The sequence below is a fragment of the Triticum aestivum genome, chromosome 1A, assembly GCF_018294505.1.
Source record: "Triticum aestivum cultivar Chinese Spring chromosome 1A, IWGSC CS RefSeq v2.1, whole genome shotgun sequence".
Classification (NCBI taxonomy): domain Eukaryota; kingdom Viridiplantae; phylum Streptophyta; class Magnoliopsida; order Poales; family Poaceae; genus Triticum; species Triticum aestivum.
In genome coordinates, this window is record NC_057794.1 from 82,567,007 (window position 1) to 82,577,492 (window position 10,486).

The window sequence follows — 10,486 nt, forward strand, 5'->3', positions numbered from 1 at the left end:
GCCCCTTACGAAGCAACGCATAAACTAGGGTTTAAGCTTCTGTCACTCTAGCAACCCATCATCTACTTATTACTTCCCAATGCCTTCCTCTAGGCCCAAATAATGGTGAAGTGTTATGTAGTCGATGTTCACATAACACCACTAGAGGCTAGACAACATACATCTTATCAAAATATCAAACGAATACCAAATTCACATGACTACTAATAGCAAGACTTCTCCCTTGTCCTCAGGAACAAACGTAATTACTCACAAAGCATATTCATGTTCATAATCAGAGGGGTAATAATATGCATAAAGGATCTGAACATATGATCTTCCACCAAATAAACCAACTAGCATCAACTACAAGGAGTAATCAACACTACTAGCAACCTACTAGCACCAATCCCGGACTTTGAGACAAGAATTGGATACAAGAGATGAACTAGGGTTTGGAGATGAGATGGTGCTGGTGAAGATGTTGATGGAGATTGCCCTCTCCCGATGAGAGGAGCGTTGGTGATGACGATGGTGATGATTTCCCCCTCCCGGAGGGAAGTTTCCCCGGCAGAACAGATCTGCCGGAGCTCTAGATTGGTTCCGCCTCGGTTCCGCCTCGTGGCGGCGGAGTCTCGTCCCGAAAGGTTGCTTCCTATTTTTTTCTCATCGAAAGACTTAATATAGGAGAAGATGGACGCCGGAGTCCCACCAGGGGGCCCACGAGGTAGGGGGCGCGCCCCCCACCCTCGTGAGCAGGGTGTGGGCCCCCTGGACTTCATCTTTGGCGAGGATTTTTCTTTATTTATTTTAAGATATTCCGTGGAGTTTCAGGACTTTTGGAGTTGCACAGAATAGGTCTCTAATATTTGCTCCTTTTCCAGCCCCAGAATTCCAGCTGCCGGCATTCTCCCTCTTTATGTAAACCTTGTAAAATAAGAGAGAATAGCCATAAGTAGTGTGACATAACGTGAAATAACAGCCCATAATGCAATAAATATCGATATAAAAGCATGATGCAAAATGGACGTATCAGTCAGCTGGTGCAGTTGCAAGCAAAGCGTCGTGGCGGGATCTTCATGTGAAGCGGAGTACATGGCAGCCTCGGAGGCAGCACATGAAGCAATCTGGATGAAGGAGTTCATTACCGACCTAGGAGTTATTCCCAATGCGTCGGGCTCGATGACTCTCTTCTGTGACAACACTGGAGCTATTGCCCTTGCCAAGGAGCCCAGGTTTCACAAGAAGACCAGGCATATCAAGCATCGCTTCAACTCCATTCATGAAAATGTTCAAGATGGAGACATAGAGATTTGTAAAGTGCACACGGACCTGAATGTGGCAGATCCATTGACTAAACCTCTTCCACGTGCAAAGCATGATCAACACCAGAACTCTATGGGTGTTCGATTCATCACAATGTAACTAGGTTATTGACTCTAGTGCAAGTGGGAGACTGTTGGAAATATGCCTTAGAGGCAATAATAAAATGGTTATTATTATATTTCCTTGTTCATGATAATTGTCTATTGTTCGTGCTATAATTGTGTTATCCGGAAATCGTAATACATGTGTGAATACATAGACCACAACATGTCCCTAGTGAGCCTCTAGTTAACTAGCTCGTTGATCAATAAATGGTTACGGTTTCCTAACCATGGACATAGGATGTCATTTATAACGGGATCACATCATTAGGATAATGATGTGATGGACAAGACCCAATCCTAATCATAGCACAAGAGCGTGTAGTTCGTCTGCTAAAGCTTTTCTAATGTTGAGTATCCTTTCCTTAGACCATGAGATTGTGCAACTCCCGGATACCGTAAGGGTACTTTGGGTGTGCCAAACGTCACAACGTAACTGGGTGGCTATAAAGGTACACTACGTGTATCCTCGAAAGTATCTGTTGGGTTGGCACGAATCGAGACTGGGATTTGTCACTCCGTATGACGGAGAGGTATCTCTGGGCCCACTCGGTAGGACATCATCATAATGAGCTCAATGTGATCAAGGAGTTGTTCATGGGATGATGTGTTATGGGAACGAGTAAAGAGACTTGCCGTAACGAGATTGAACAAGGTATCAGTATACCGATGATCGAATCTCGGGCAAGTATCGTACCGATAGACAAAGGGAATTCTATACGGGATTGATTGAATCCTCGGAATCGTGGTTCATCTGATGATATTATTGTGGAGCATGTGGGAGCCAACATGGGTATCCAGATCCCACTGTTGGTTATTGACCGGAGAGTTGTCTCGTTCATGTCTATGTGTCTCCCGAACCCGTAGGGTCTACACACTTAAGGTTCGGTGACGCTAGAGTTGTAGAGATATTAGCATGCGGTTAACCGAAAGTTGTTCGGAGTCCCGGATGAGATCCCGGACGTCACGAGGAGTTCCAGAATGGTCCGGAGGTAAAGGTTTATATATAGGAAGTACAGTTTCGGCCACCGGGAGAGTTTCGGGGGTCACCGGTATTGTACCGGGACCACCGGAAGGGTCCCGGGGGTCCACCGGGTGGGGCCACCTATCCTAGAGGGCCCCATGGGCTGAAGTGGCGTGGGAACCAGCCCCTGGTGGGCTGGTGCGCCCCACCCAAGGGCCCAAGGCGCCTAGGGTTGGAAACCCTAGGGGGCCGTTGCCCCCCGAGGGAGCATGCACCCCCCCCGGTTGGAAACCCTAAGGGGGTCGTTGCCCCCCGAAGGGCCGCCCCCCCCCCTCTAGATGGGATCTCCAAGGGGGCATGCACCCCCCTAGCCCCTATATATAGTGGAGGGGAGGGAGGGCAGCCACACCCTAAGCCCTGGCGCCTCCCTCTCCCTCTCGTGACACCTCTTCCTCCTCCAGTAGCGCTTGGCAAAGCCCTACTGGAATCTCGCTGCTTCCACCACCACGCCGTCGTGCTGCTGGATCTCCATCAACTTCTCCTCCCCCCTTGCTGGATCAAGAAGGAGGAGACGTCTCCGCTCCATACGTGTGTTGAATGCGGAGGTGCCGTCCGTTCGGCGCTAGGATCATCGGTGATTTGGATCATGACGAGTACGACTCCACCAACCCCGTTCTTTTGAATGCTTCCGCTCTCCATCTACAAGGGTATGTAGATGCACTCCTCTCTCTCTCTCGTTGCTAGATGACTTCATAGATTGATCTTGGTGATGCGTAGAAAATTTTAAATTTCTGCTACGATCCCCAACACGTTCGTCCTCCACGCATCCCTAGCATAGCGAACACGCAACTTTTCCCCTCCGATTCATCTATCTGAAAACGCGAAACACCGGGGATATTTTCCCGGATGTTTCCCCCTTTCGTCGGTATCACCTACTACCACGATTGGGCACACCTAGCATCACGCTTTGTCATGTCATGCATCGTCATGCATCTGTTTGCATTATATTTATTGTTTCTTCCCCCTCTTCTCCCATTAGACACCGAGACTGACGCCGCTGTTGCTGCCCCGTTTAACTATGGTGTTGACGACCCATCCTTCTCGCCAGAGCAACCAGGCAAGCCCCCCCCCCCTTGATCACCAGATATTGCCTATTCTCCTCTCTATTGCTTGCATTAGAGTAGTGTAGCATGTTACTGCTTTCCGTTAATCCTATTCTCTTGCATAGCCTGTCCTTGCTACTACTATTGTTACCTTTACGTGCAATCCTAAATGCTTAGTATAGGATGCTAGTATTCCATCAGTGGCCCTACATTCCTGTCCGTCTCCCATGCTGTACTATCGGGCCATGATCACTTGGGAGGTGATCATGGGTATATACTTATATACGTAATATGTGATACATGTGGTGACTAAAGTCGGGTCAGCTCGTAGAGTGCCCGCAAGTGATTCCGATGTGGGGGCTGAAGGGGCAGGTGGTTCCATCCAGGTAGTGGTGGGCCTGGGTTCCCGACGGCCCCCGACTATTACTTTGTGGCAGAGCGATAGGGCAGGTTGAGACCACCTATGAGAGAGGTGGGCCTAGCCCTGGTCGGCGTCCGTTGTTATTTCAAAATAATATGCTTAACGAGATCTTGGTATTTGATTTGAGTCTGGCCACTGGCCTATACACACTAACCAACTGCGCGGGAACAACTATGGGCACTCGACGTCGTGGTATCAGCCGAAGCCTTCTTGACGTCAACGACTAAGCGGCGCATGCCGGGTTGGACTGGAACGCCTGCTCTTGTATAAGGGAGGCTAGGTCTGCTCGCCGGCCATGTACGCAACGTGTAGGTATGCAATGTGCGATGGGCCCAGACCCCTATGCCATAGGATTTAGACCGGCGTGCTGACCTCTCTATTGTGCCTAGGTAGGGCTGCGATGTGTTGATCTTCCGAAGCCGGGCATGACCCAGAAAAGTGTGTCCGGACAAAGTGGATCGAGCGTGTTGGAAAATGTGGTGCACCCCTGCAGGGCAGTTAATCTATTCGAATAGCCGTGATCTTCGGTAATAGGATGACTTGGAGTTGTACCTTGACCTTATGACAACTAGAACCGGATACTTAATAAAATGCACCCTTTCAAGTGCCAGATATAACTCGGTGATCGCTCTCTAACAGGGCGACGAGGAGAGGATCGCTTGGTAGGCTTATGCTATGCGATGATACTTGGTGAACTTACCATCTACTCTCTTCTACATGCTACAAGATGGAGGCTGCCAGAAGCGTAGTCTTCGATAGGACTAGCTATCCCCATCTTATTCTGGCATTCTGCAGTTCAATCCACATATACTACCCTTTTCATTGATACCAATGCATATGTAGTGTAGCTCCTTGATTGCGAGTACTTTGGATGAGTACTCACGGTTGCTTTGCTCCCCCTTTTCCCCCTTTTCTATACCCGATTGTTGCAACCAGACGTTGGAGCCCAGGACCCAGACGCCACCGTCGACGATAACTCCTACTACTCTGGAGGTGCCTACTACTATGTGCAGGCCACTGACGACGACCAGGAGTAGTTTAGGAGGATCCCAGGTAGGAGGCCATCGCCTCTTTTCGATCTGTATCCCAGTTTGTGCTAGCCATCTTATGGCAACTTGTTTAACTTATGTCTGTACTCAGATATTGTTGCTTCCGCTGACTCGTCTATGATCGAGCTCTTGTATTCGAGCCCTCGAGGCCCCTGGCTTGTAATATGATGCTTGTATGACTTATTTTTATTTGTAGAGTTGTGTTGTGATATCTTCTCGTGAGTCCCTGATCTTGATTGTACACGTTTGCGTGTATGATTAGTGTACGATTGAATCGGGGGCGTCACAAGTTGGTATCAGAGCCGACTACCTGTAGGAATCCCCCTTCCACACTCCTTGGCCGAAGTCGAGTCTAGACATTGCAAAACTTTTTACTAACATGGCTGTGTCTCTTACAGGCCCACGTCGCCATTGGGTGGTACTAGGATCTTTTACTCCTTGTCTATACTCTGGGACTCTCATCTCTCTTATAATCGGGTTAAATAAATTTTGCTAACTTTAACATTAGGATCTCATGATCACTTCCAACCAGAGAGCCCCTTATTACCGATGATCGTTTGCTGCACCAGAAGATTCCAGAGGCACTTTGCGATGTTCTTGTGCGACTTAGTGCCATCGCTTTTGCAACTCCCTTCCACCGTCAACCCCTATAGATAACTACATGCACTTGCCATTCTTACCTTAGTCCCCAGTTGCTCTTGTTATTACAAGATACCCCGAAATACTCATTGTTGTTCCAAGAATCCTTGTGCCTACTACCTTGTAGTTCCTTGTCACCTAAATACACCTACAAATTAATCCTCACACACACCGAGGATTTGTTTCTCCCTAGTTGTTCATGTGTTTCATCAAAGTCTTCGAAATACTATTTGATCTTCCGAAAATCCTCAGCAGCTTATTACTCTTGAAATTCTTGCTTGCTTGCATTATGGTTAATCCCATAAGTTTAGTAATATTATTGGCATCCTTTGCCACTATCATTTTGAGCCCATTGATACAATATGTTGCGAATGCACGCAATCCTCAATCAGATCCTAGAATTCATCCTTCTGGCTCAGACTTCATTTTAAACATGAGTTGGATCTCGACCAATCAAATTGCCATCGATTGTACCCCTAAGGCTATTCTACTTATCCATCCCTAATCAGAGCATTGCTTCTGATCCCTAGTCTTGGAATTCATAATTCCTTTGCATTTGAGCTTTGAGTTAGTCAGTTGTTTCTATAATTTGATCTCATTGTATTCTTTCTTCCTCTAGTTGGGTACCGATACTCACATCAGATCCCTTATGGACCACCAGATCCTTTGTTGGATTTTGTCTGACACCGTCCTTCATATTCATTAAACTTGTGAGCCTTTCATCGGATACATAATGCCTTTGGTAAATTGTATCCCCTGCTTTTGTCAACCATGCTCTGCTCCTGAGCTTGAGTTATTCGCTCCTGAAGATTGTGGTATATGTTCTAAGAATCCCGGATGGGTTGAACCTATGCCTTAATCTGTGTGAACCCGAAAGTTTTCACGGGTCATGCTCCTCTGGTAATTTGATACATCTCCAACGTATCTACTTTTCCAAACACTTTTAACCTTGTTTTGGACTCTAACTTGTATGATTTGAATGGAACTAACCCGGACTGACGCTGTTTTCAGCAGAATTGCCATGATGTTGTTTTATGTGCAGAAAACAAAAGTTCTCGGAATGACCTGAAACTCCACGGAATATCTTACAATAAATAATAAAAAAATCTTCACCAAAGATGAAGACCAGGGGCCCACACCCTTCTCACGAGGGTGGGGGCGCCCCCTAGGGCGCGCCCCCTACCTCGTGGGCCCCCTGGAGACCTCCCGACTCCAACTCCAACTCTATATAACTGCTTTCGGGGAGAAAAAAATATAGGAGAAGAAATCATCGCATTTTACGATACGGAGCCACCGCCAAGCCCTAAAACCTCTCGGGAGGGCTGATCTGGAGTCCGTTCTGGGCTCCGGAGAGGGGGATTCGTCGCCGTCGTCATCATCAACCATCCTCCATCACCAATTTCATGATGCTCACCGCCGTGCGTGAGTAATTCCATCATAGGCTTGCTGGACGGTGATGGGTTGGATGAGATTTATCATGTAATCGAGTTAGTTTTGTTAGGGTTTGATCCCTAGTATTCACTATGTTCTGAGATTGATGTTGCTATGACTTTGCTATGCTTAATGCTTGTCACTAGAGCCCGAGTGCCATGATTTCAGATCTGAACCTATTATGTTTTCACCAATATATGAGAGTTCTTGATCCTATCTTGCAAGTCTATAGTCACATGTTATGTGTTATGATCCGTTAACCCCGAAGTGATAATAATCGGGATACTTACCGGTGATGGCCGTGGTTTGAGGAGTTCATGTATTCACTATGTGCTAATGCTTTGTTCCGGTTCTCTATTAAAAGGAGGCCTTAATATCCCTTAGTTTCCATTAGGACCCCGCTGCCGTGGGAGGGTAGGACAAAAGATGTCATGCAAGTTCTTTTCCATAAGCATGTATGACTATATTCAGAATACATGCCTACATTACATTGACGAATTGGAGCTAGTTCTGTGTCACCCTATGTCATGATTGTTACATCATGAACCGCATCTGGCATAATTATCCATCATTGATCCAATGCCTACGAGCTTTCCATATACTGGTTTACGCTTATTTACTTTCCTGTTGCTATTGTTACAATCACTACAAAATACCAAAAACATTACTTTGCTTTCATTACCGTTACCATCACTATCATATTACTTTGCTACTAAACACTTTGCTACAGATACTAAGTTTGCAGGTGTGGTTGAATTGACAACTCAGCTGCTAATACTTGAGAATATTCTTTGGCTCCCCTTGTGTCGAATCAATAAATTTGGGTTGAATACTCTACCCTCAAAAGTTGTTGCAATCCCCTATACTTGTGGGTTATCAAGACTAATTTCTGGCGCCGTTGCTGGGGAGCATAGCTCTATTCTTTGAGTCTCTTGGGATTTATATCTGCTGGACACTATGAAGAATTTGAAAGACGCTAAGACAACAATTTATCCCTCAACTACGAGGGGAGGTAAGGAACTGCCATCTAGCTCTGCACTTGATTTACCTTCTGTTATGAGTAAGCTTGCGACACCTAAACCTGCTTCTGCTATTCGTTCTGATATGTCGCATGTTATTGATGATGCTACTTCTGCTATACATGATACTTATGATGAAACTGCCTCTATGCCTGATAATACTATGCCACTTAGTGATTTTCTCGAGGAACGACTTGCTAGGGCTAGAGAGATTGAAAATATTGAATCTGATTATGAAGATGAAAGTGATGATGAAGAATCACTTGTTATTCCTGAGGGTTATTTATTTGATCAAGATGCTTCTTTGGCTATTTTAGCTTGCAAAGATAGATATGAACTCAAAAGGTTATTAGCTAAATGGAATAAGCAATCTCTAAATGCTAGGATGAGACCTGACCCTGCTTTTGCTACTTCACCTATCTGTGTTGCTGATAAGGATTGTGAATTCTCTGTTGATCTTAATATAATTACTTTGGTTGAATCTGATCCTTTTCATGGTTATGAATCTGAAACTGTTGTGGCACACCTTACTAAATTAAATGATATAGCTACCCTGTTCACTAATGATGAGAGATCTCGCTACTTTTATATCCTTAAAATATTTCCGTTCTCATTAAAGGGTGATGCTAAGATATGGTTTAATTCTCTTGATCCTAGTTGTGTGCGTAGTCCCCAGGATATGATCTATTACTTCTCTGCTAAATATTTCCCTGCTCATAAGAAACAAGCTGCTTTAAAGGAAATATACAACTTTGTGCAAATTAAAGAAGAGAGTCTCCCACAAGCTTGGGGGAGGCTTCTCAAGTTACTTAATGCTTTGCCTGATCATCCTCTTAAGAAAAATGAAATACTTGATATCTTTTATAATGGACTAACCGATGCTTCCAGAGATTACCTGGATAGTTGTGTTGGTTCTCTTTTCAGGGAAAGAACACCGGATGAAGCTGAAATCTTATTGAATAATATGTTGACAAATGGAAATAATTGGGCACCTCCTGAGCCAGCTCCTGAGCCAGCTCCTGCTCCAATTAATGATCCTATTCCTAACCAACTCCAAAGAAGAGGGGTATTCTATTTCTCAGTCCTGAAGATATGCAAGAGGCAAAGAAATCTATGAAAGAAAAATGTATTAAAGCTGAAGATGTTAAGAATTTACCTCCTATTGAAGAAATACATGGTCTTAATTTACCGCCTATTGAAGAAACATATGATCTTAATCCTTTATTTATTGAAGAACCTCCAGAGCCTGATAACCCGACACAGGTAGTAAAGGTAAATTCTCTCTATAGATATGATAAAGCTGAAATCCCTCCTACTAAAATTGCTAGTCAATGCTTGGATGAGTTTGATAATTTTATGTTTAAGCAAGAAGACTTCAATGCTTATTTTGGTAGACAATTAAAACAAGATGCTGATATGATTAAATACTTGGGTGATTATATGGCTAATATTAGAGGTGAACTTAAACTTGTTAGCAAACATGCTTCTATGGTTACCACTCAAGTAGAACAAGTACTTAAAGCTCGAAAGGAATTGCTCAATGAGATGAATAGTAAGAAAAATAATTATGCTGTTAAAGTGGCTACTAGAACTGGTAGAATGACTTAGGAACCTTTGTATCCTGAAGGCCACCCTAAGAGAATTGATCAAGATTCTCAGAGAAATAAAATTGATGCACCTAGTTCTTCTAAAAGGAAGAAAAAGAAAAATGATAGAACTGTGCAAACTTCTAGTGAACCTATTGCTGAACCACCTGATAATCCAAATGATATCTCTATTTCTGATGCTGAAACACAATCTGGTAATGAACATGAACCTAATGAAAATGTTAATGATGATGTTCATAATGATGCTCAACCTAGTAATGATAATGATGTAGAAATTGAACCTGTTGTTTATCTTGATAACCCACAATCAAAGAATCAACGTTATGATAAGAAAGACTTTGTTGCTAGGAAACATGGTAAAGAAAGAGAACCTTGGGTTCAGAAACCCATGCCTTTTCCTCCCAGACCATCCAAGAAAAAGGATGATGAGGATTTTGAGCGCTTTGCTGAAATGATTAGACAAATCTTTTTACGTATGCGATTAACTGATATGCTTAAAACAAATCCTTATGCTAAGTACATGAAAGATATTATTACAAATAAAAGAAAGATACCGGAGGCTAAAATTTCCACCATGCTTGCTAATTATACTTTTAAGGGTGGAATACCAAAGAAACTTGGAGATCCAGGAGTACCTACTATACCATGCTCCATTAAAAGAAACTATGTTAAAACTGCTTTATGTGATCTTGGAGCCGGTATTAGTGTTATGTCTCTCTCTTTATATCATAGACTTGACTTGAATAAGTTGACACCTACTGAAATATCTTTGCAAATGGCTGATAAATCAACTGCTATACATGTCGGTATTTGTGAGGATGTGCCTGTTGTGGTTGCAAACGTTACT